General features: G+C 41.3%; 1 long non-coding RNA gene across 3 annotated transcripts in view; it reads right to left on the bottom strand.

Annotated features, from left to right (window-relative positions):
• LOC123373868 overlaps nucleotides 1-26,233 on the bottom strand; it is a 153,958-nt gene that overhangs the window by 66,617 nt on the left and 61,108 nt on the right. For all 3 annotated transcript variants that reach the window (XR_006580902.1, XR_006580904.1, XR_006580903.1), the window contains one exon: nucleotides 10,733-10,816. This is a non-coding gene — a long non-coding RNA (uncharacterized LOC123373868). The remainder of the gene's footprint in view (nucleotides 1-10,732; nucleotides 10,817-26,233) is intronic.

Raw genomic sequence — 26,233 nt, 5'->3', positions numbered from 1 at the left:
GTAACCACCCTCCCATGCCACAAAGTCACGTACCCCCCACCCACACAGAACATGGAAAACACCTCCCAGATCGACCAGGGTGCCTACTGACTGCACTGTGTGTGTGACCTGCTGTTGATCCTGCCCCCGTGTCTGTACCCTGGTAAAGGTGACTGTCCTATGCAATTAACAACCCCCTTCCCCCCCCTTCACAGACAGTCTTCTGTAGAAAAACTTGATGGAAATAGTAATTAACAGCAAACTACTTTTAATAATCAACTACACAGTTAGGGGATGAAACTGGGATTGGGGCTTCGGTGAGCCAGGAAGGAAAGGACTTCTCAACATTTAGGGAATGAGAGCCTTCTTGTATTTGTGCACTCTGCAGGGGTGCAGTGACAGTTTTCACGGCCCCTGTCGCCCCTCCTTCTTGTTACTTTGGGTGAGGGGGGTTTGGGACTTTGTGGCGGGGGAGGGCGGTTGCAGATACAGTGCAGGGGGCTCTGTCCTCCTGCCTGCGGTCCTGCAGAACATCCACAAGGCACCGGAGCATGTCAAATTTTCCCTGGGCATTTCCTGTGTGGCTGGTCAGAACATCCAAGCTCGGACTGCTGTCCAGAGCGTCAACAGAGTGGTGCACTGTGGGATAGCTCCCGGAGCTACTAAGGTCGATTTCCGTCCACACATAGCCTAATTCGACATAGCCATGTCGAATTTAGCGCTACTCCCCTCGTCGGGGAGGAGTACAGAATTCGAACTAAAGAGCCCTCTAGGTCGAACTAATTAGCTTCCTGGTGTGGACGGGTGCACGGTTAAGTCGAATTAACGCTGCTAAATTCGACATAAACTCCTAGTGTAGACCAGGCCTTAGGTCGATGAGAGAGATGGACAGGAAGAGATAATTTGGGGTGTTTTTGCCCCTCACTTTTATACTTCAGTCACCCTTAGTAATGCATTTCCATGAGAGTGACCCATTCAGACTTGGTAATAGTGAGAACTTTTTTGTATCCTATCACTGAATCAGACTGTGCTGCAGTTATCTAAGAAGCTTATTTCAAAGTGAACATTCTCAGAAAAGAGGAACCACCTTTCTGTAGAATGATTTTACATTATGGCAGGTTGACATAAGCAAAGATACCGCAATCTTTTTGTTTGTTTTTGTTTTTTTGGAGGGGACCATCTTATTGCCTTTCCAAAAACAATAGACTGTTTACAAAAGATACAATTCTTAAATTCAGCAAAAACACAATTGTATTTCTCCATGCTACTTATGCCCCTCTCTGAGCATGAATGCTTCTGTGACTATCTGAGGAATTTGTCTGTGTACAACTTGCAAATTCTGGTTGTTATGAATTGTTGTATCATGGACTATACCTCCAGGAATCTGCAGGGCTGTTAGCATGTCCCTCCTAGACCAGGTACAATAGTGGGTCGTTAGACCCTAATGGCCACCTATTCAGATGGATAAACTTTGGGATAATGGGTTGGCTGAGGATAGACGATCCGGTTTTCTCTGAGCTTTACAGAGGAGAGAGGAAAACAGGGGTATGCTTTCATAGCATGTTTAACTGTGGGACCAGCCAAAGTAGGGTTACCATATTTCAGGTTCTCAAAAAAAAAAAAAAAAACGGAGACTACCAGGCGGGAGGGGGACTGGAAGAGAAGGGAAGGAAAGGAGATACAGTTGGGGGAGGCAGAGAGGGTGCGTGCAGCAGGGGTACTCACTGGGGGAGGAGGGGCACTGTCACTCCCTGTCACGGTGACAGAGCAGCTGACGCAAGCCCAGGATGAGACAGCCATCAGTCAGCACCTCCCTGCAGGGGTCCCTCCCCAGGACTGGAAGAGGGGGCCTGAGTGGGCAGGATCCCGCAGCTGCGGCTGCAGGGGAATGGACCAATCAGCTATGGATGCAGGGGAGGGACCAATCAGGGCTCTTTCTGAGCTGCAATATCTGCTTGGTAAAACTCCCAGACATTTCCTGTTATTTGAAAAAATCCGGTTGGACAGAGGAGGGAGCCTCAAAAAAGCAGCAATGTCTGGGAAAACCCCGATGTATGGTAACCCTAAGCCAAAGGAAGTAAGCTTATTTGGAGCAAAGGTGTGTGTCTGTCGAGAGACTCCATAATTCAGAAGAAAAGCCAGGTGCAGAAAAGGGGAAACTTGGTTTCCTCAGAGGACTCTACCCTAAGCCCAAAGAACATTCCGGAGTGGCAAGGAAATTGAGGCGGCATGGCAGGGCCAAACACAGCTACCTGGTTTGTCTCCATCAGATGGAGCTTTACCAGGGCTCCATGTGAGACAGCTTTTAAGGCTCCCTACCATCACAATGGTTAATTTTCAGTCTGAATGGTCATTCATTGGGTACGTGCACTCTAAGTTACTAATATATCTCTGCTCCTGATCTGGCCAATCTAAGTGGCTCCGGGCTTGAGGAACTCAATAACTGTAGTTCTAGGTTTTAAAAGTTTTTGGTTTTTATTATTATTGAAAAAGGATTGATTAAGTCAAGTTTACCTCATAAAAGACAAACAGCTGCTCTGCTATCTCTGCAAGCATTTATTCTAAAGTATGTTGGATGTTACAGAGTTCATAAATACATCAGAAGAATACAGTCTAACGTAATTAGATTGCATTTTCCTAAAACAGTTCTATTAAGTTTCACAGCTATGAGCATAAAGAACTTAACTTGGAAATGGGGCAGCAAACTCAGTAGCCATAAAATACCAAGAAATAAATCATTAGCATAATGGAATTTACAGCTCATTTTTTTTTCTATTGCTAAGGTTAAAATTATTTTTGATAGACCATATTGTGCTTATTCAGTTATGAACACATTATAATGATGAACTGGAAAAAAGTAAAAGCTACATCTGATCATATTGGTCCAGCATCCTCTTCGTATTATGAATCACTGGAGCTAAAAAATTCTACCTGAGTTGTATCTTCTTTGTTCATCAATGCTGGGATTTTCAAAGGAATTTAAAGGACTCTGTTTGCCAGAAGCTGGGAATTAGCGACAGGAAATGGATCATTTGACAATTACCTGTTCTGTTCATTCCCTCTAGGGCACCTGGCATTGGCCACTGTCAGAAGACAGGATACTGAGCTAAATGGACCTTTGGTCTGACCCAGTATGGCCATTCTTATGTTCCTATCATATAGGTACCCAACTCCCACTGAGTTTCAATGGGATTTAGGCATCTAGCTGGGTTCTTTGAAAATACCAACCCAAATCTACTTGAACTGCTTAATCGGACAATACATAAATCGTGAGCTAGAAATGACTGTGCAACAAAGGGTCTGTCTACAACGCAATGTAAGCCCAGGGTTAGTAGAACTTGAATTAGCAGCTTTGGGTTTGTTAACCTAGGGCTTGAGCCACTACATTCATTTGTAACCTCAGGTTAGGAACTGTTGAATCCTGGGTCCCAACTTGGGACTCCAGTGTCTACATTTCATTATGTGAGCCCAAATCCAACCACCCAGACCGTCTACCTGCCTCCCAAAATGTGGCCACTCTAGCCATTTGTTCATGGTGAAGTGTGGGACAACTTGATTGTCCACCACACTTGGCTGTTCAGAGAACAAAGAAAGGTGGCTCAGAGGATTGTGGGGTACTTTTTGGCAGACTCCCAGAGCATGAGTCCACTGGGGCTGCATCTATGATGCAAAACAATTGGGTTTCAACCCTGGGACTCTGCTTGGCTCCAGGCTCAGACCCTTCCCTCCCGTGGGGTCCTGGGTCTTGGGTCCAAGCCCTGGATTAGCGCAATTTATGTGTAGGGGAAAGAGAGGTTAGGTTTGAGCCTGAGATTAAGTCCTGGGCTTATATTGCTATACAGACATACCCAAACTGGCTCACCAATGGTTTTACTTACATAATACACCCTCAGGAACAGAAAGACAATCAAAGTTATTATCTGTGCCTTTTCCCTCTAACTTCACACATTAACTTTGAATGCAGTGATGCATTATCATTAAAAAAAAATTCTGTGTATGCATACTAAATCAAGTGGTATTCAGCCTGTTGACCTCTACCCTCATACATCTGTTAGTGAAAGAACACTTATAACTGCAAAACGGCATTGAGAGGCAGGAGGCTATACTCCATTTACTAAATCTCCCTTCAGAGGCAATCATTGGTACTAGCATTGAGCAAATAATTCATAAGTTTATTCAATTAATGTTTTTCTTTTTTCCCCTGTCCATGAACTGACCATTTATAGAGTCCCAAATTCTATTATTCAAACTCACTCGCAAATTTCTGCATCATTGGACTTCATTTGCAAATCACTGGATCATTTGCAAATACTTGAAATTTGTATTGCAGTGGTTAGTTGCACAAGTCACATGGTGTAGTTTCAAAGCCCTGATTCACTGACTAATGCAATCAAGCAATAGTATATGTAGTATATGAATCAAATATGAAATTCGAATACACTTTCAGTCAACATTCAAGCATTTGAACTTAAAATTCAATTTTCAGGATTAGTCACTCTAGTAAAGCTTGAGTGCTTGAATGTTTGCAGAAAGCAAGCACAAAAGGCCTGCAAACACGGTTGAATTGAAATTTTCTTTAATATTCAAATTAATAATAGCAGATAATTTTCCCCTTTATTTGCTCTTTTTTATTATAAAATGATTGTACAGTGAGGGTTTTTAAATGATGTTTTAAAAAGAGAAAGCATTATATCAAAACTTACTGGATGAGTGCATACAACACAAACGAGTTCATAAAGAATGAAAGATGTTTTATTTTAAAGGTGATCTAATAAAAGGAAAAATAGGTTTTCATCTTTTTGGCTTCTTTATGATGGACAAAAGCAATCTGCTCTCTTTTTCTACTTGATTCTTACTTTAGAAATATCAGGACTATCAATTCTTGTCTTCCCTGTTTTACTGAAGGTCTCCACGGAAATATCCAGAGAAGATGATTAGGAGATCTCTCTGCCTAAATCTTACACAAAAGAGCTTTGCACCCAACTGTTTCTGGTTGGGGGGGGGGGGGGGTTGGGTTTGTTTGGTTTGGGTTTTTTTTTGTGGGGGGGGGATTGTTGTTAACTACAAAACAAAACCTAATACCTAACAAAAAGCTTTACACAGTTTGAATGAAGTTTACTTGCCCTCTCAAATAATCAGCTTTCACTTGCTATGGTAAACATACTAGCTCATTTCCACAGAGGTGTAAAGATGCCACTATTACAGAAACTCATACACATTCTGTGTACCTAACTGTGTAAGACATTAGACCTTCAAGGACTAGCTATTGCTGGTTATGGTACAATTCTTTTCAAAAGCCGTACATTTTATCAGTAAGTTTGGCTCTCTCTGTCTGAAACAATTTGACTTCAATTCTTTTTTTAAGGTGCAAAGCTGAGGCCTATAAAATATAACCGCACAAAGAAAGAACTCATTACATGGCATCTAAACACTGGAGGAGGCTTCCAGGAAAAACAGGTAGACCAGACCCAAACATCTAATGTAAAAAAAAAAAAAAAATTAAACCCCCCAAACATTCAAACCTTCTTCCTAAATTAGAAGGGGGAAAAGCTCATTAATCTTTTATTTGCACTTGCAGATCACCTCAAAACTTTGTTCACTGAGACTGATGAGACCTCTCAATTTCAGAAATGTTTCAGTATAATCTTATCCCAATATACTCATGTGACAGGATGCAGACCATTACTTCAAATATAGAAAGCCATGTCTTAATTTCCTAGCTACTTTATCCTGAATTCCAACACTAGAGTGTCTGAAAACGTTGACTAGGCTAATCAGAGCTCTTAATTAGAGGATAAGGAGCCTGAAGCCTTGTTTCAATGAAGACCCAGCTGGTCATAAGGTTGCTTTAAAATGAGATATGCTGTTAGGCACAGGGAGAGACAGCAAGAAGGTGCACTGAGGTAACAGCAGAACAAGCTAGCCAGGAGTTTCAGGAAGACTCTCTAGGAAAGAATTATAGAGCTCTGTGTAATTTGACAAGTCTTCATTATTTATATAGAACCTTTTCAACATGGAATTTGTAAGATTAAATCATTTGTACGGTACCCAAGATACATTTTATCTATCTAAGTACTTATACCATATTCATCATGTAATATCTGAAACAAAGTATATGGCTTAATAAAGAATCTCTGTTGGACAGCATGATAATAATACTGAATTTTATTTATTCTGAATAAAGCTGCAATAAAAAAAATAAAACCACGAGCTAAAAGAGCATATCGCATTTTCATTATCCTTGCCTCAACTTTTTTGAAAAAGACACTCGTTGCACATTTGTATGCTTTTATGATGCAATGACCAAACAAAAATCTAGGTTAGTGGAGAAGATTACAAAAGTTTTCTGCAATACTGATGAATTAACACTTATGAACATGAACATACACAAAGCTTTGTGATTCAGCCCAAGGGCAGAATATTGCAAAGCTTTTGTATTGAATATGACAGTCTGGCAGAAAGAACAAAATGCCATTCTGGATTGAGCTGGCAACTACCAATTGACATTTCAATTTCAAATGCAAATGTTCATAAAAGAGAAAAGTAGTGGGTTTGAAAAGCTGTAATTTTGAAAGACATCATCATCCATTGTTCTGCTAACCTGCTGCAATGTTCATAACTCAGAGTAGCTTCAACACTCATAAGCAGAGAAGGACTATTAATGAACTATCTCCCACATGTTCACTGAGGACAGAGGCTGCCTGGTTTTTACGCAGATGCCTAATGAAGGATAGAGCCTTCACGTGACCCATGTAATGGACAACAATTGTAATTCATGCCTGGTGTCCTTGTCCACAATAAATACCTGCCAGGAATATGGTGAATTGTCCGAACTCAGCTTGTCTAAAATATAATAGGAATTTGAGCATGTGGCTACTGTGATACTGGGTATCCTAAACCCGATGCTTCATCTGATAAACCGACCTTCTGCATTTAAAAACCATTGTTCAGGAATATCCTTCAGTAAACCAAAACTGTGTGTTAATTGAAGGTAGGCTTTATCCCTCAGCTCAGCAAGGCTGAAGCTCCAGGTAACACAACAAAAGATGATCCAAAAGTTGTGCATCTCCCAAGACATTCAGATAGTCAGAGTTTACCCATATCATTTCATCCCAGATATTGTGTTTGCTTTTACCATAAAAGAAATTAAGACTGGGTTTTCAAAGGGGCCTAAGAGAGTTAAGTGTCCAACTTCTTTTCAAATTCAGTGGTCACTGGGCATCTAACCCGTTTGAAAATCCCAGCCTAAAATAATACTTATACATGCACATTCTTAATTATTTACATCACACATTGAATAATCCATCTATGGCATATGTTCAGGGGACAGTAATGCATTTGGATGGAAAAATTTATCTCCTTATTTGCCCATATTTCCCTTTCAATACTCCTACAATTCCAGTGTACACCCTCTCAATGTTATCTGAAACCCTCCACCACATAGTGCAGTACACACTTGGGACCTGCCAAAGCATGCTGCTAAGAGCTTACTTTCTAATTATTCTGTGCTTAGAGTGCTTAGTTGATTATGGAAGGTCTATATTCAGCAGCTGTTAATCATGTTTAGTGTACTATAATGGCATTTAATTTTTTCCATGGGATGTTAGGTGGCCTGTATAAACACTATGGTAATTATCTTTAACTTAAGTAGTTTGTTGTTATTTTTTTCCTCTTATAGTCTCAGTTATGTTTCATCTCTGTGGAAAATTATTTACATTTAGTTTGTACTCCAGCTACCTTCTGTTTGGTGCCACATTGAAATCTATGGTCCTGAACTTCACTGAGTAAGTCATTAGTGGGGACAGAGTTACTTAGGAGTGTTAATGATCAGTAATTATGATGTTACAAATGGCAGTTGTTTGATTTTAAGACAGTTGAGAGAGCCAACACATACTTCAACAAAACAGGTAATACACCTACCTTTTGGGAAGAAGCCCCAGTGTTTCACATTAATTGCTGCTTGTGGCAAAAGCACCTCAGCAGCCAGTGCATTTGCTTTGTGGTTAGGAGCAGCCTCTCTTTTCTGTAATCCCGCCAACTAGGATCCACTTGTGATCCACTTTTGTCTTGAGACTCGGCCCTTCAGCTGAGGCACCTTTGATCTCCCCTCTTTCAGGGTAAACCAGAGAATTCACCCAATGGTCCCATGACCTCATACCAACTGAGAGCCCTGGTCCAGGCCCAATAGTCCTTCTGGTCCCTTGCATTTGGGGGTCTTCCCACTAGTCTTCACAGTAAGGCTGAAAGGGAATCCAGTTCCTCCCTCTACCCTGGGTTCCCAGGGACCCTTGTAGCAAGTGGTTAAGGTCTGCCTGATCAGACCTCTTACTTCTTCCCTGGGCTATTTCTTACACCAGCCCCCCTTCTCATCAGGGGACTCATTCTCAGAAGAGTGTGGGAAAGGGGTCTGCCATGGGGTCAAGCCCTAGTCCCAGTTCTTAAGCCAACAAATGAAAAAAACAAACAAAAAAAAACAGAAATCAACAGAAATAAAGAGGCTTCTCTGTCCTACCAAGATCTTCCAGCTAGCTCTCCTACATCTCTATGCTCACAGACAACTGAAGGCTCCTGTGCTGTGCTCCTCTCTGGGAGCTGAGGATGAAAGGTCTGTCCACCACCCGCTCATCCCCCACAGGCAAAGCCCTTCTGAACTGCCTGAGCCCAAAGCTGCCTGGTGCAGGGGGTTGTACACCCCAGCACACTTTATAGTAAAGGTTAAGTGGAAGGTTCCTTTGTCATATGAACCACTAATCATGGAAAAAGGCTGGCTGAGAATTTTCAATCAAAACTTTTTTCCCCCAAATGAAAATTGGATTTTTTACTATACCAAAATTCACAAAAGAAAGGATTCCACTGATAAGATTGTGAGGGTTGTATATTTCTGCAACTGATTGGATTGTAACTCACAGATGTTACTTTTTGTTCCGATGAGATTTTTCCCCTTCTCCCCAAGATGGTGGTCAAGATTTGGGTTCATATATGTCAGTTACTTCTCAGTAGTGAAAATATTTCTATTTGTAATGGGCATATTTTTAAACAAACATACAATGTTAGCGTCAGGTTTTCTTCAAAAGTAATATTTTACTAGAAGATTACTGTATCAGATCCAAAATCTATTTTGCAGTTTTCTATTATGGTTTAACCCTCAAACTATTTAACTTTGCTCAAATAAGAGCTGGAAACAATTATTTTTGACAAGTCTTCACCTTATAGGCTACCAATAACTCGGCAATTATGAAGCAAATACTGATGCATCATTTATAGATACGTCGCTATTTCTGTCCAAACTGAGATGTCAATGAGATCTGAAACTTCAAGTTAGCATATCACAATTCATCTTTTAGTGAGTTAATAAGTATAATAATCTAAAATATGCAGGACAACTAAGAGTGTAACCTACACCTACATATGATGGAAAAGTGAATGGTAGTTTTTATAGAAATCTGTCCTATATATAAGTTTTAGAGAAATGTAATATCTCTCTGTATTATATAAGGCATTAGTGTTGTAATAGCCCCAGAACAGGAAATTTGTTTTTCAAAATTATGAAAGCTTAAGTGTAATACTAAATTTTATTACAGATATTTTCTTTTTAGTAGGAATTTTTAATCTATCATTTATAGCACTATCAGCATTTGAATATCTGCCTCTAAATTCAAGTAACATAAAGGTAATCTCTTAATATTGTATAGTATCTGAATGTGATTGTGATATCTTGTTCTGGTTCATCCATTTTCTTCAAGTAGTAATTTATAACACAAATCTATGTTAACATGAAAAATAAATAGTCTTTCTTACATATTTTATCATAAGACAACTGAGGTAATTTAAACACAAAATTGAAATTACTTATAGAGTAGGTTATTACAGGATCAGATTCAGAGACAGTGTTACAAATTTTCCACAGTCTCAATCCCATTACCACTGACTTCCTCTTTTTATCTCGCCTCTTCCAGATGTAACCTGTCTTGATGTAACTAACAAATGCCTTATTGTTCAGTTAGATCTAGTTTTCTCTGAGGCTCTTAAAGTATAAGAAATCTTGAAAAAATCCAACAGGAACCCCATCAACATGAGTAACACCAATTGCCAACCTTCACTTGTTATTTACATTAGCATTTTTCTCTTTTTCTCCCCTTTCATGTAGTATTACAGATTTTTTTTTAATTCATGCAAATATTTAAGAAATATTTTTTAAGTTTGGTAAGTCAAAGGTCCTAGTGGTACAGACACTATGATATAGTTTTTATGTACTCCTTTCATCTTGCCAATATTTTCCAGAACATTAAGGCAAAGGGAGAAGTCCCAGTTCCTTTCCAGCCTGTTCAGAACTACACCCATTTATCGTAATATGAAATCCAGATTTATTTTGCAGAATGCAATCAAAAAAGGCTTATTTTGTAGTGCTTAAAACAGCTCCTGCATTGTAAGTCTGATTGTAATGTTTAACTCTCTATAGAAGAGCACCCTCCCACTGTACAAGTATTAACACAGCTCTTTGAAATGGTGCATGCTGTAAACCTTCACATTTAAAAGTATCCATTTCCTTTCTTTACTACCATAATTTCTCCCTCTTTAACTATATTTTAAATCAATTATCTTCACAACTCTCCTTAAAAAGGAATCACCCTTACATCAGCCACTGGCAGAAAGCTTTTTCCTATATATTTATTTTCCACACCAAACACCCCTAAAACATGCAAGCATTGTCACTATCATGTAAAATTTGCAGCTGCTACTAATTATGACTCACCCAGGCCTGTATCATAAATCCTTCTGAAGAAGGCATGATCTTGAATTGTCAAGTGCTGGAAAACATCAGATGTGGACAATTGACCTGAGAGACAAAATCTCATTAATCTCCCTCCTTTTCTTCCATATTCTCTCATTTTTATAACAGTCTCAAATATTTACTAGGGATGGGCCTGTATGGTAGATTTTAGAACTTTGCTGATCTAGGGCTTTGGTTTTGACCTGAATGCTATCAGTTGCCACATCTTACAAGTGGTCTGATTCTTTCTGCTTATAATTGAATTTCAGAATAGGCTACCTGGTGGTTAGATAGGTAAGTGAAAGACAGGGGAATATTGCCAAGGCTTTGCCTTGTCTGAACTCCTGGTAGTGTCCATGATTACCATGCAATAGTAAATAATAATTAGAGCTGCTAAGATAATATTTTCCAGCACCTTTCAGTCAAGCTAACTCAATCTCTGATCACTTGTGGTGCTTGTCCATCAGCAATCCTTGTCTGCCTCTCAGCAATAATCACATCAGTACTCTGTGCCAACATAACTGCCCCTATAGGGCTGGGCAAAACTGTGAACAGCCTTAAGTGGTATACTGGCTATGAGCTGGCCCTCTTTACAGGGGGTAATGTCACCTTCAGCTCCTTGTACCTACCACCCAGAAATTGATTGGTGAACTTCTGTATGCATCCCAGCACATGCACTGTTAAGTGTAAGCAGAATGGTTCTAGTGTTACATTGTAAATACGGACTAGCCACTAGTGCTAGATGTCAGAGTATTCTTGGCTCAAAAAGGGACACCATCAAAGCAAACGTTGCCCAACAGTTAGTTTTAGAAAACACATGAAATTCTATTTAATGGCAAAGGGCTAAGTGATGAACAGGCCCGATGATGGCTCTTTATAGACAGCAATTTCAGCCCTAGAAAGAATCATATATTGACTTGCACTTCAGTATCTAATTGAACCTAACATGGCAACATCTCTCTCCAAAGCTGACCTCTGCAAATATTTGGTTCCATTGGCCTCTGTAGCCAACACATTTGATGTTCCCATATCAACACAGACCTCTGGGCTCAAATCTGCCCTGTGCTCATCCACCCCACGCACACTAGTTGATTTGCACTGTGCTTTATAAGCAGAGTTTCCTGTCTACATAGGTGAAATTTATATTTGCCTTCTCACTGAGCACACAACTGGTCTGTGTTTGCCTGAAAACATAGTGTAGCTGTGCTACTCTGTATGCTGCTTCCTCTCTAGCTATCGGTTTTAGATTCCTAGGGCCATTTCTTGTACCTGAGCAACTTTCAAAGCTCTAAATTAAACTCAGCTTCATGATTTATCAGCTCATGGACTTTTGGAGTCTTAGCCCAACACTGTCCTTTCCCAAGTAATTTTTTCCATAATCAGAAATTCTAATGCTGTTACAAACTGCTTGATGGGTTCACTTGGGCCTTAACCTTCATTACAAAGTCTGTAGCACAGAAACTTTGGGAAGACATTCATTTAACCTACTGTAATATGCCCTCAGCTGTTGTGTCTCTTTGGTTGATCTCTCTTGCCAAATATCATAAACCACTATCTAGCCTTAAGTAAGGGCTACATAGTAGCACTGAGCTAGAGTTCTGCATTAGAAGTGATGTGTACATAGGGGCATTAGTCCCTTCACTCCACCTACTTCCAGCCCCTCCCTGTGCAGCTGTCCCAAAAAGCTGCACAAAACACATTCTGCCACAGATGCAGCTCCAGTAATGTATGTACGGTATATTTCATACAGGAGGCATATGGATCCCTGATCATTTTCTAAGGAGATTAGTTAAGAACTTTCCATCCAGCTAGTGTCCAGTCTCAAGCAGAGACATAACACAGAAACCAGTTTATTCTCTGCTTGTATTAAAGATCTTGCTTAGTGGTAAGCTGCCACTTTTCCTTCAATTACTTAAATTGAAGCCACATTTACTCAGTGCTAGAGCAGCCACAAGGATTCAACAGTCTTCTTTAACTTTTGACTTGGGTCTCAAGTGATCTCTCGCTGATGCTGTCAGTGCAATGAGAGATGTTGCCCTTTCTAAGTTGGCTGGATGTATTACAACATGCACTCCTGCCCTTAGCCACTATCAGAGGCTTGCTTGGAAAAAGTGTACAAATCAACTGCTGTTGCCCATTAGGCATCAGATGACAAGCAAATCTACAAGTTGCCAATATTTATGTATTAGAGGGAGTCAGATTTTTATCTGATAACATGACCAGAGACAGAAAAGCAGCAGATTTAATGGCTTGATTTTTCTCTCTCTCTCACTCACACACACCCCACTTTCTCTCTCTCTCTTCCCCACTCCCTCTCCCTGGAGTTTTCTCCTTTGATTTAAATAAAATTTTCCCTAAACTCACAAGATTTAACTACTTTTGTTTGATTTTTCACAAAAAGGCCTTTTCTATCCCTGTTTTAAAATATGCAGTTTCCATTCACTCTGCATCAAGAATGTCTTTGTGCATGAGTGAGTGAGTAGTTCAACAGTTGCTGTTTCATTACCCAGAGCAGGATGTGTTTTTCACTGTTTCTCTGACTCTTGCCACTACACAGAAACAAATGACAAAATAGAGTAGTAAAAATTAATTGAGTTAATCAGCTCTGTTTAACAGACAAGGCTTTTGCTTGAGAGCTTTACTACTTCTGAATACAGGTCTCAAGAGAATGTGGCAGTGTATTATTGCTCTTCTCATCTCCACCTCACTCTCCAGAAGGGATAACATTAAGGGACCTATTCAGCTTCTATTGATTTCATTGGTAAAGCTTCCACTTGCCGCAGTGGTGCAAAACTGGCCCCAATGGGTGCCCTGCTTGGATGCACTGACAAGTAGTAGAAGTCCCAGGGAGCCTCAGTGGAGCTGTAGTCTCTTGTAATCCCTGCCTGAAATAGTATCTCCTTGTGCTGCTAATAGCAGTGTAAAACCTAAAGCGGGCATGTCTGGGCAACTGGACCTTGTTCTCCATATCCTTTGAACACCAACTATCTCCAGAAGAACAGCAATGGTGTGAGTACAGGTATAGCACGGGACACTGTGAAGAGTGCTTCATCCAGCTCCCATGACTCATGCACGCAAAATGTCTCCTGGCAGCATTATTCTGCTTTACTCCCAGTGCTCTGCACACTGTAGGAGCCATTATTTAGCCATCTTAATCAACTTTCTTTTTTCCACTGCACAGGCATAGCAACTAACTTATCACTATGTAGTCATAATAATGCTAATATAATATAGCTGAACTCTTGCTTATGGTTCAAAAATGAGTGAGCTCAAAACCCACTCCAAAGCTCAGTATGAGCTTATTGTATTTCAGTGTAGTACTGGAGGTAGATTATTGCTCCGTTAGAAATGCGGTCCATCAGGTGGAACACTAAACTCTTCTACTCATTCCTAATAACTCTCAAGGTGGAACTTGGAAGTTAAAATCTCCATGCCCCTTTTCTCATTATATTTTGTTTATTTTTTTGTCAGCCTCTGCTATCTTCCCCAGAGTCTCCTATCCCATCCTGAGCTCATACACAGAAAGGCCTTGTACATATGTCTCTTAAAAAACCTATTTCTGCTGTGCCACCTGCAGAGCACGTATATATGTTTTATTGAAATAAATCCTCTTTTGTTACTCTTCTTCTCTAATATCGGCCTGCCTTTAGACTGCGAGATCCTGGTGGCTGCGAGCCTCTTCTTGGAAAGTGTCCAGTACATATCATCCTCATTTATATAATAGGCACAACCACAAACAAAAAATAAATGATTAGATGACAATAGCAACAATCTCCTTTAGAAACTTGCATTTCAGTGGGTTTTTCCTCCTGACTTTTCCTCCAGTGGGGTTTAAAAAACACAATGCAAAATAACTGGAAAGTAATCAATACAGATGCTCCCCGGGTTATGCAAGACCCGACTTACGCAAATTTGCACTTACAGAAAAAGTTCCATAAGCCAGAAATAGGATTTTCGAGTTGCAGAAATTTTTGCGTAACGTATGGGTATACGATTCCGACTTACGCAAAATTTGAGTTATGCAAGACTTTCCAGAATAATTGCGTAAGTCAGGAGGCGTCTGTACTTCAAACATTATTTATGCATGAGAACCTGTAATTTCAGAGTGAAATGAAATCTTGAATAATTCAATATTTGGGTCTTTGATGAACTATGTTAAATATTATTTTTAATTAGTTAGCAAATATTAAAAATATTAAACATCATTTATTCAAGTGATAATTCTGTCATCAGACAATCAGGGGATTAGATGGGAATAAAATCCTACAGAGATTCATTATTTACAATCCAGCATTTAAACTAATACTAAAGAGAATTTCTCATGTTTATGGTTCAGATTTTGCTTGTGAGGCATATTCTTGTGTTGAGAACAGTAGGGGTCCACACTGCACCATTACAGTACAGAGGGCGTCACGCCTGCTGCTACATCCCTTTTTGGAATACAGCCTGCTCCCTGTTGCATGCTGGTTCTACTCTGCAGGCTGGTGAATGAAGCCATGGCCCTGCCTCCTCCTCTTTCTGTCCCTTTCGTGCACTGTGCACACATGGGGGAGCATGGGGATAGAAGTCCCACAATTGCATCTGATTTTTGTTCACAGGTCACAAGAGGGGTGTGGTTAAGAGGTGGGCACAGAAATGCCATTAGCAACCTCCCCACACTATGCAGGCCAGGCACAGTCTGGCCCCTAATATACATAATGGAGTTAGTGTTGCATCAGTTGTCTATTTTCTTTATTGTATTCATATTGTAATTGTGGGTGTACATGGGCCTTAAATACTGCATAAATAATGGTGTCAACTATGTCCTTACGTTAGTATAAAAGCTGGTCACATTAAAAAAAAAACACTTGCAAATATAGTCGCAAATAAAGTACCTACATTTATATTTGCTGCCAATCATTGTATCTTTATTTCATAATTATTCAAATAACTATTTTGACATTCAAGAAAATATTTGTAAATCCTAAAAGTTTTGTGAACTTGTACTGGAAGAATCCACTACTTCCTAATCATCATTTGTTATTCTTCTGTTCATGTTGTAATCAGCCAGCCAGGAAGCAGTAACCAATTACACATAGGAAAGGCTAATCACTAATAGTTCATTCAGTGTAGTCAGAAGCTTGTGCATCACCAGTAGTTTGAAAATTATTTGTTCAACCCATTTGGTGAACAGATAGAAATAATGAATTGCAGAAACTATGAATGGTTTGTGAATAATCCTCAAAAATAAAAGATGCTAAATTCATCCTATTTCATTGTTCAATAAACACTGTTTGAACAGCCATAGTAATAACTGCAAGACAAGAATAGTAAAGGTAAACTATTGAAATTTTCCCTTTAATAAGCCTATATGAGTAGCTGCTTTCCTAGCTGCATGTGCGATGCTCATTGCACTCTGATCCTTGGCCTAGAGTTGGTAACCCAAGAGTTAAGTGAATTCTACTTTTCACTGCATTAGAGAGTCACATATTCTGAAGTGAAATACATAATTCACTGGACTATAGTCACTAATGGCTTCTTTTCAAAATGAATACAAATGAAATGCATTGTTGTTCTGGAGTCGTTGGAATACCTTATTGGTTACTCATATCTCTCTCACCATCTTTAATTAAAGTCCACCTATTTTATTCCAATAAAAAGTATTTTTGGATTCATGCATTAAAAAAAGCAGCTCTTGTGTTCTTGGCAACTGGTGCCCTAGATATGGGATGACTAGCCATAAAGGGTATGTCCTTGCTGCAATTAAACACCGGGGCTGGCCCACATCAGCTGGCTCAGGCTTGTGTGGCTTAGGCTAAGGGGCTCTTTAATTGCAGTACAGACGTTCAGGCTCAGGCTGGAGCCCAAGGTCTGGGACCCTGTGATGCGGTCTCAGAGCCTGGGCTTTAACCCCGAAGTCTACTCCCACAGTTAAACAGCCCCATAGCCAGAGCCCTGCAAGCCTGAGTCAGCTGACACAGGCCCACCCCACTACAGTGTGGACATATCCAAAGGGAAAATAGTCTTTCAGTTTCAATAATGGTCATTATTTGCTGTAGAAATGCCTTGAATGAGAACTAGGGTGACCAGAAAGCAAGTGTGAAAAATTGGGACGGGGATGAGGGGATAATAGGCACCCATAGAAGACAAAGCCTCAAATATCAGGACTGCCCTATAAAATCAGGACATCTGGTCACCCTAATGAGAACAGACATCACAGGTTAGATAGAAAATAAAGACCATCATACGAGTGAATATATTGATAGGAGTCATGTAGTCCAAAAGGATATGATAATCCCCTTAGAAGATCACTTTCAGCATGAGGTCCTGAACCCTTGGTAATGCAACTGTCTTAAAGTGACTGAACCCTAATCAAGTCCATTCTTGTACAGGACATTGGGCCATCATTCTGTTAAACTCATTATCTGTGTGCAATGGTCAAGGGTGTCTTCTGTGAGAGACATTTCTGTCTTCCTGAGCTTCCAAGGCCTAAATTACACAAGTACCTTTTCAGTCTTCCCATTAAATCCCTGAAGGACTGGTAACTGAAAAGTGTATTGAAATGAAAAGCTGTGAATCAAAATAAATGGGAATTAGATAAATTAAATAAATTGTTTAAAAAGCCAGACATCCATTTTCTGTGTCCACATCTGCTCGTATATGGGTTGAAGAAGAGTTTTACAAGTTGCAGGTGATCAGAGGAAACAATTTTTCTCAAAATTGTAGATCAAAGTGCCAGAATGAAATCCTATGTTCATCCACAGAAGAGGTATGCAAACTTTCCTACACCCGTGAGCCTCAAAAGAGGGACAATGTGTAGGGTGAGAGAGCGGTCCATTTTCCATACTGCCACTACCAAGACTGACAGTTAGAGCTGGTTTTGTTACCTAACTTTTTAAGCCGCTCAACAGCTACCAGATAGTAATACCATTCAGTCCTCAACCACCTAGGGTCAGGTTCAGTCCAACTACTTAGAAACGCAGACGCCAATCTCTATTACTAGTTTTTTGAACCATCTAGTCTCATCTTCTCTCTTTGCTATCTGTTAGCAGATACCAAGATAGTACCAAGAAAAATATTGCTTCTGTTATGCTCACTGGCACAGATGCTCAGCCCTCTGGGAATTTCCTCAGAACAGCTATAGCTGTTAGTAAAACATTCTACTAAAATACATACTTCTGAAAAAATGCTTTCACTAGTTCAATCAATCTTAAAATGAAACTGATCCCTCTTTCTGTTTCATTTACTATTATTTCCTCTGCAACATAAACAGGTACTGCAGGAAAACAAAGCAAACAAACAAAGCTGAACAGACATCTCTGAGGAGATGCACCACATATATTCATTTTTACTGACAATACAGAAAGAAAAAAGTAAACAAATTAAATATTTTCCCATTAGCTATGACATTTTCTATATAGTAAAACATGAATGACTTGCCAAGTTTTTCATTTTTTAAACATCAGACATAAGGGGATTTAAAATATAAAAACTCTAGCATTTTTAAAAGGTTTTATAGCATTATGGTTTTGTTTAAAAAAAGTTTTCTTACCAAAAAAAATAGCACTCAGTTATTTTCTTTGACCATGAATATTTTAAATTTAACAGATAATTGAACATGTAGGTCAGATTTTAGAAGTACCAAGGGCTTCAAGGCTGAGGGGATTCCAGAATTAAAAGAGCTTCTTTTCTATTTCAGAAAAGTCATTTCTCTAATAGAATGTTCCTACAAATGTTCCTGTTCAAGATGGTTTATGAACTGATCAGTAACACTGAGCATGACAACATTATGGAGTGACTATATTTCCAAGATTACCTGGAGCAATTCTTGAATCAGGGGTCAGCAATACCGATTGTAAGAAAGGTCAAGCCACAAGCCTGGTCTACACTAGGCGTTTAAATCGGTTTTAGGAGCGTAAAACCGATTTAACGCCACAACCGTCCACACTAGGAGGCACCTTATATCGATTTTAATGGCTCTTTAAACCGGTTTCTGTACTCCTCCCTAACGAGAGGAGTAACGCTAGTATCGGTATTACCATATCGGATTAGGGTTAGTGTGGCCGCTGATCGACGGTATTGGCCTCCGGGCGGTATCCCACAGTGCACCAGTGACTGCTCTGGACAGCATTCTGAACTCGGATGCACTGGCCAGGTAGACAGGAAAAGCCCCGCGAAGTTTTGAAATTCATTTCCTGCTTCCCCAGCATGGAGATCTCATCAGCACAGGTGACCACGCACAGCTCATCAGCACAGTTAACAATGCAGTCTCCTGAGAATCGTAAAAGAGCCCCAGCATGGACTGCACGGGAGATACTGGATCTGATCGCTATCTGGGGAGAGGATTCAGTGCTAACAGAACTGCGTTCCAAAAGACGAAATGAAAAAGTATTTGAAAGAATTTCTAAGGCTATGACGGATAAAGGCCACAGCAGGGACTCAGTGCAGTGCAGAGTGAAAGTTAAGGAGCTCAGACAAGCCTACCAGAAAACCAAAGAAGCAAACGGAAGGTCCGGGGCAGGTCGAAAAACATGCCGCTTCTATGCTGAGCTGCATGCAATTTTAGGGGGCTGCGCCACAAGTACCCCACCCCTGATCGTGGATTCCGAGGTGGGGGTTGTAATCTCTGCCATGGCTGAGGATTATGCAGACGGGGAAGATGAAGATGAAGAAGAGGAGGAAGACCTAGCAGAGAGCACACAGCACTCCGTGAGCCCCAGCAGCCAGGAGCTTTTTATCACCCTGACGGAATTACCGTCCTCCCAGCCCTCACAAGCCACTATCCCAGACAATGACGCCATGGAAGGGAGCTCTGGTGAGTGTACCTTTGCAAATAGCAAACATTGTTTTTTAAGCAAGCCTTTTTTAATGATTGATTTGCCCTGAGGACTTGGGATGCATTCGCAGACAGTATAGTTACTTTGAAAAGTTTGTTAACATGTCCGGGGATTGAGAGGAAATCCTCCAGGGACATCTCGATGAAGCGCTCCTGTAGGTACTCCAGAAGCCTTTGCAGAAGGTTTCTGGGCAAGGCAGCCTTGTTCCGCCCACCATGGTAGGACACTTTACCACGCCATGCATGTAGCAAGTAATCAGGTATCATTGCGTGGCAAAGCATAGCAGCGTATGGTCCCAGTGACTGCTGGCATTCAAGAAGCATCCGCTCTTTATCTTGTTCTGTTATCCTCAGCAAAGTGATATCGTTCAGGATAACCTGGTTAAAAATCAGGAATTTAAGTAAGGGGGGTGGCCATTTTTCTACTGGGTTCGTGGACTGCATCAGCTTAAAAAAAAAACTTTCCTGCACGTAGCGAAGCGGGGGGAGGGGAGGAGTGAAATGCCGATGATCTTTTCTGTGTTTGGTCACCGGCGATCTTCCCCAAGCTACCAGACACGCAGTGGGTGGGGGGGTGGGAAGGTTGTTGATTAGCAGGGAGCTAGCGTGGTATTAGCCATGCGTTGGGGGGGGAGGGGTAAATCACTACTGAAGCCGAAAGACAGTGGCTTACCATGGCCGCATGCAAGCTGAATTCTGATGCCTGGACCTGTGTCTGTGAGATCTGTAACTCCAGAGCTGCAAGCACTCACTATTAAGATGAAAAATGCGACCTTGTAGGGAAATCACATGTGCTAGGTGAATAGTGCTGTTCACTGTGAAAGAGTATAACCATTGTTCTGTAAAATGTATCTTTCTAAATATTTATCTCCCTCATGCAGCTGCAAATTTTTCAACCATCCCTCCTCCATCCCAAAGGCTAGCACAGATAAGGCGGAGGAAAAAGAAGACGCGAGATGAGATGTTCTCGGATATTATGGAAGTTACACGCAATGAAAGAGCTCATCTGAATGAGTGGAAGGACGTGGTATCAAATTACAGGAAAGAGGCCAGTGAACGTGAGGACAGGAGGGATGAACGTGAGGACAGGAGGGACAACCGAGATGAGAGGTGGCGGCAGGAAGACCGGCAGGAAAATCAGCGGTGGCAGCAGGAAGATCAGCGGTGGCGGGATGCAACTCTGGGACTGCTGCGTGATCAAACTGACATGCTCTGGCGTCTTGTGGAGCTTCAGGAACGGCAGCAGGATCACAGAGTGCCGCTGCAGCCCCTGTATAACCACCCTCAACCCTCACCATGTTCCACATCCTCCTCACCCAGACGTGTAAGAATGCGTGGGGGGAGGCTCCGTGCACCCGCCCACTCCACCCCTGTGGACAGCCCAACCAGAAGGCTGTCGTTACTGTGAATTTTTTTTAATGGCCTTCTCCATCCCTCCTATCCTCCTCCCAAACCACACCCTTACTTCTCTCCCTCTTTTTATAATGAATCAATAAAGAATTCATGCTTTTTAAATGAGAGTGACTTTATTTGCATAAGTAAGCTGTACTCGAAGGGGGAGGGGGAGTTGCTTACAGGGACTGAGTCAATCAAGGTGGTTGGGTGTTCATCAACAAACACAGCAGTCACACTGTACCCTGGCCATTGATGAAGCTCGTTTTCAAAGCTTCTCTGATGCGCACCGCTTCCTGGTGTGCTCTTCTAATCTCCCTGGTGTCTGGCTGTGCGTAATCAGCGGCCAGGTGATTTGCCTCAGCCTCCCACCCCGCCATAAAGGTCTCCCCCTTACTCTCACAGAGATTGTGGAGAATACAGCAAGCAGTAATAACATAGGGGACATTGGTTTGTCTGAGGTCTGAGCGAGTCAGTAATGTCCGCCAGCGCGCCTTTAAACGGCCAAATGCACATTCCACCACCATTCTGCACTTGCTCAGCCTGTAATTGAACAGATCCTGACCACTGTCCAGGCTGCCTGTGTATGGCTTCATGAGCCATGGCATCAAGGGGTAGGCTGGGTCCCCCAGGATAACGACAGGCATTTCAACATCCCCAACTGTTATTTTCTGGTCTGGGAAGTAATTCCCTTGCTGCAGCCGTTTAAACAGAGTAGTGCTTCTGAAGAAGCGAGTGTCATGAACCCTCCCTGGCCATCCCACGTGGATGTTTGTGAAACGTCCCTTGTGATCTACCAGTGCTTGCAGCACCATTGAAAAGTACCCCTTCCGGTTTACGTACTGGGTGCCCTGGCGCTGCGGTGCCAAGATAGGGATATGGGTTCCATCTATCGCCCCCCCACAGTTAGGGAATCCCAGTGCAGCAAAGCCATCCACTATGGCCTGCACGTTTCCCAGAGTCACAACCTTTCGTAGCAGCAGCTTAGTGATTGCTTTGGCTACTTGCATCACAGCAGCCCCCACAGTAGATTTTCGAACTCCAAATTGATTCCCGACTGACCGGTAGCTGTCTGGCGTTGCAAGCTTCCACAGGGCTATCGCCACTCACTTCTCTACTGTGAGGGCTGCTCTCATCTTGGTATTCTGGCGTTTCAGGGCAGGGGCAAGCAAGTCACAAAGTTCCATGAAAGTGCCCTTACGCATGCGAAAGTTTCACAGCCACTGGGAATCGTCCCACACCTGCAACACAATGCGGTCCCACCAGTCAGTGCTTGTTTCCCGGGCCCAAAATCGGCGTTCAATGGATAGAATCTGCCCCATTACCATCAGGATCTCCAAAGCGCAGGGGCCCGCGGTTTGAGAGAATTCTGTGTCTACGTCCTCATCACTGTCATCGCCGCGCTGCCGTATCCGCCTCCTCCTCGCCTCGGATTGAAGGTCCTGGTTCACCATAGACTGCACGAGAGTGCGCGAGGTGTTTAAAACATTCACGATTGCGGTATTGAGCTGAGCAGGGTCCATGCTTGCTGTGCTATGGCGTCTGCACAGTTCACCAAGCAAAAAAGGCGCGAAACGGTTGTCTGCTGCTCAGGGAGGGAGGGGTGAGGCTGTACCCAGAACCACCCGCGACAATGATTTTTGCCCCATCAGGCACTGGGATCTCAACCCGGAAATGCCAAGGGGTGGGGAAGGCTGCGGGAACTATGGGATAGCTACGGGATAGCTACCCACAGTGCAACGCTCCAGAAATCGACGCTAGCCTCGGACCATGGACGCACACCACCGATTTAACGTGTTTAGTGTGGCCGCGCGCACTCGATTTTATAAAATCTGTTTTACAAAACCGGTTTATGCAAATTCGGAATAGTCCCGTAGTGTAGACGTACCCACAGATTTCAATATAGGAATATTCATAGAACCACGTCCTTCGCTTTGGTTCTGTGCAGCCAAGCCAGTTAAAAATGATATCAAAAATAGGACCTGAACAGATTCCCTCACCCTCCAGAATTCCATTACATCTGCACAACAAGGAAGACTCCTCTTCCGTTCCATACTCTGAAAGCATTGGCAATGGAATGTGATACAGTTAATCTAAAAATTAACCTGAAGTTTTGGTTCCTCATATTAGAGACAAAAAATTAAGAGCCAGAACATGAGATCACTGCAAATTCAGAATATTTTGGATCTAGTGTTTTGGTTCAGACCTTTTTCTACAACAGTTTACAAAATACACAACTTCCTTGAACTGTGACTATATATATTTCAAGTGACCAGCCAGGAAGGCAAGGTAACTGACGAACTCTCACCACAGAAGTCAAACCCTTTATCAAAAAAGTTCAAATGTAGCATATATCAAAGTGAACTAGGCAAAAATCATCTTCACAACCATGTTAATCCTGACCCTCTACATCTTATTACAGTGATCCTGAATTGTTTTAAGACTTGATCTCGTGTCTCCGAAGATTGAGGCTTGTGCCCTAACCTTCGGACCATCCTTCCCGCCTGAAAGTGTGGGCATATATTCCTATATTTACCTGCTGGTTTAGCCCATAAGAACTTAATCACCAGATTACTTGGGAACTTCGACTAAAATAGTTCTGTAGCCAACCCTGTGAAACCCTTTCCATCCTACAACTAACAAGGATATGCCATTTTAAAGCAAACTGACCATATTCATCCTGGCATAGCTTGAACACAGCTTGTAAATGTGATTAGGAAACGTGTTTTAAAAGCTGTAATAGGGACAAACTGGGCTAACCACTTTTGAAATTTGGACAGGACCTAGGTGATTAATGTTCAGGGATGTTAAGAAGTGAAAAGGCCTTTTTTCCTACAAGAAATGCAGGAAAGCTACTGAAAGAGAAAAGAAAATAGGGCTACATAATAATAAAAAAACTATTATTGCTGCAGGAAAAGGACTGTGCATTTGATTCACAACTTGAAACCGCTATTTGTGTTCTAACATATGACAAATTGTGAGGGTATGCACCAGCATGAAAACTACAGTATGCCAATATTTAGCAGAACTTTGGAGACAAAGAGGAACTGCAGCTATTTGTCCACCATAAGGACAGCAAAAAAAATAAAGGAATTAATGCTGAAGCCTGCTTAGGTGAAAACCCTGCCCAGAGTCCATTGCAAATGGGGATGCAGAGTCCATGAAACAAATGCTGTATTGACTGTTGGAGGGGAATATTCTTGTGCTGGAAATTTACTCAAAAGAAAAATCACAATACAGGACCATTTCTTGTCCTGTACAAGATCCAGCTAGCTGTTCAACCCTATCCAGTGGATTGCAGAGATGAGATTATCTGAAATCCTTTTAAATTTATTTATTTGTCACAGTATGCTAGGTGCTTTCCAAAAAGCAGATGAAGACATGGTCCATGTATTTGAAGTTGCCTGGAAACACTTGTGACACCTTTACTACAATGTAGAGTCCCTTGTCAAGCCAAATTTCCAGTACAGTATGATACTGCTGACAAGATCAAGGATGAAAAGTACACTAGCTACTCAAAATGCACACACAGGGTAGAATTGTTTGCAGACACATGAGAAAAAGGAGTTTTAATAATGGGTGTATTATTTTTAAAAAAAACAAAACTTGGCATCAGCCCACAATTCAGTCCACACAGAATTCTACAGTATCCTGAAAGCAAAGATGTAATTCAGTGCCTTTCCTGCCATAAGAATCCTGCCATCTATAGGCAGGGGTCGACTGCTATTCCAAGTAGAAACGTAGTACACTCTACCTGATGCCCACCAGATTCTCCGTTAACTTGCAGAGAGTCCATACAATCTTGGAGATGTAGTGCAGGAACACTTTCCTTTATTCTGAATGGATGCTGCCTTGATGCTCTTGATGGGGAAGGGAAAGAATCAGTTCCCTACTTTAGCACATCAGTGCAACAAGAGTAAAAGAGCTTTATGGAAGGGGAGCGTCATACGGACCCAGTCTTTCAAAAGAGATCATGCTGGATATTGAGCTCTTTTGAGAATCTGGCCCTTATTTATGTGCTTAAATGAGAGATAAGCTGTTTTGGAAAACTTGTCCCAATTGTGAGTGTTGAGGGCTTGAAAATCTGGCCCACAGGGAAGCATGTAATGGAAGGGGCTGGCATTGGCCTTTTCTATGTTAAAAAGAAAAAAAAAAGTGTTAACAAGTGTGTTACCAATTCACGGAAAGCGAAACAAACTAGTTACAATCAATTGGTTTGGTTAAAGAGTGTGCCAGCAGCATGAAACATTGTTCTTAGTTTCCCCCCTCAGAAACAGAGAATAAATTAAAAGTAGAGAGAAATTATATAAACAACCATAGTCTTATGAGCACTGTGCAGGTTCAAGACAAGGAAAAAAAAACACGGTATAATGATAATGAAGAGCAGACAAAATACAGCCAACTGCTGCCTCCTGCTGTATACTGTGTAGAAAGGTCCCCCTAGGCTTTCTCCCTCTACTATCATTTTAGTCTCTCTCAAAATTGTATTGAATCTCCAGAATTTTATTACCAGACACCCCTTTTTTACATGTACTCCCAAACACTACACTAAATATACATCACAGCATATTACGGCTTCACTTAATGTGTTTTTCTGTTTTGTAGCTGCATGTTTTCAACTTTCTTGCCTCTGAAAAGACCCCACAGTGGAAAATCCAATCAAGTTTCAGTACTGCAATCAAGCTTTATTGCGGTTGTGATTTTAGTTTGTTCCCAGGTGCACAGTCATTACTGTATCCTCTTTCTAACATATTTTCAAAACCTAACATTTTGTAGCAAGATGTTTCTGTTAATCATAAAAAGTAGTGCAAATGTGCTTATTTCTTTGTTAGTACAGTACAGCACATAAAACAAAAGGAAGCTGCTGTTTCTCTATTATGTATCTTAGAAAAGCCACACATCAACAGCCATCTAGGTTACCCAATAGTTCATTCTTTCTAACCTCCCAAAACTTCACCTGATTTATTCAGGTTTACTAATTTTAATTACTTGACTTGGTTCTTGCAGCTTGTTAAAACTACTAGTACCAAATGGACAACCATAAATATCAAACCAATTCCCAGTTAATATTGGAAGCAGAACTGGCCTCTAAAAAGAAATTGTAAACTACTATCTAAGAATAGATTTCAGATTAATTTTCTGTCACAAATAGGTCATTCTCAAATATACTGAAGGCATTGTATGTACTATCAGTCTGCAAAGGGTTAAGACATAAGAGCTTGTGCTGTTAGCTGCATTCATATTTCACAACTCTCGTGAAATATGACATGACTTCT

The sequence above is a fragment of the Mauremys mutica genome, chromosome 7 (genome assembly GCF_020497125.1).
Source record: "Mauremys mutica isolate MM-2020 ecotype Southern chromosome 7, ASM2049712v1, whole genome shotgun sequence".
NCBI classification, from domain to species: domain Eukaryota; kingdom Metazoa; phylum Chordata; order Testudines; family Geoemydidae; genus Mauremys; species Mauremys mutica.
Note: the sequence above shows the minus strand (reverse complement) of the source record. Positions and strands in the feature narration are given on the sequence as shown.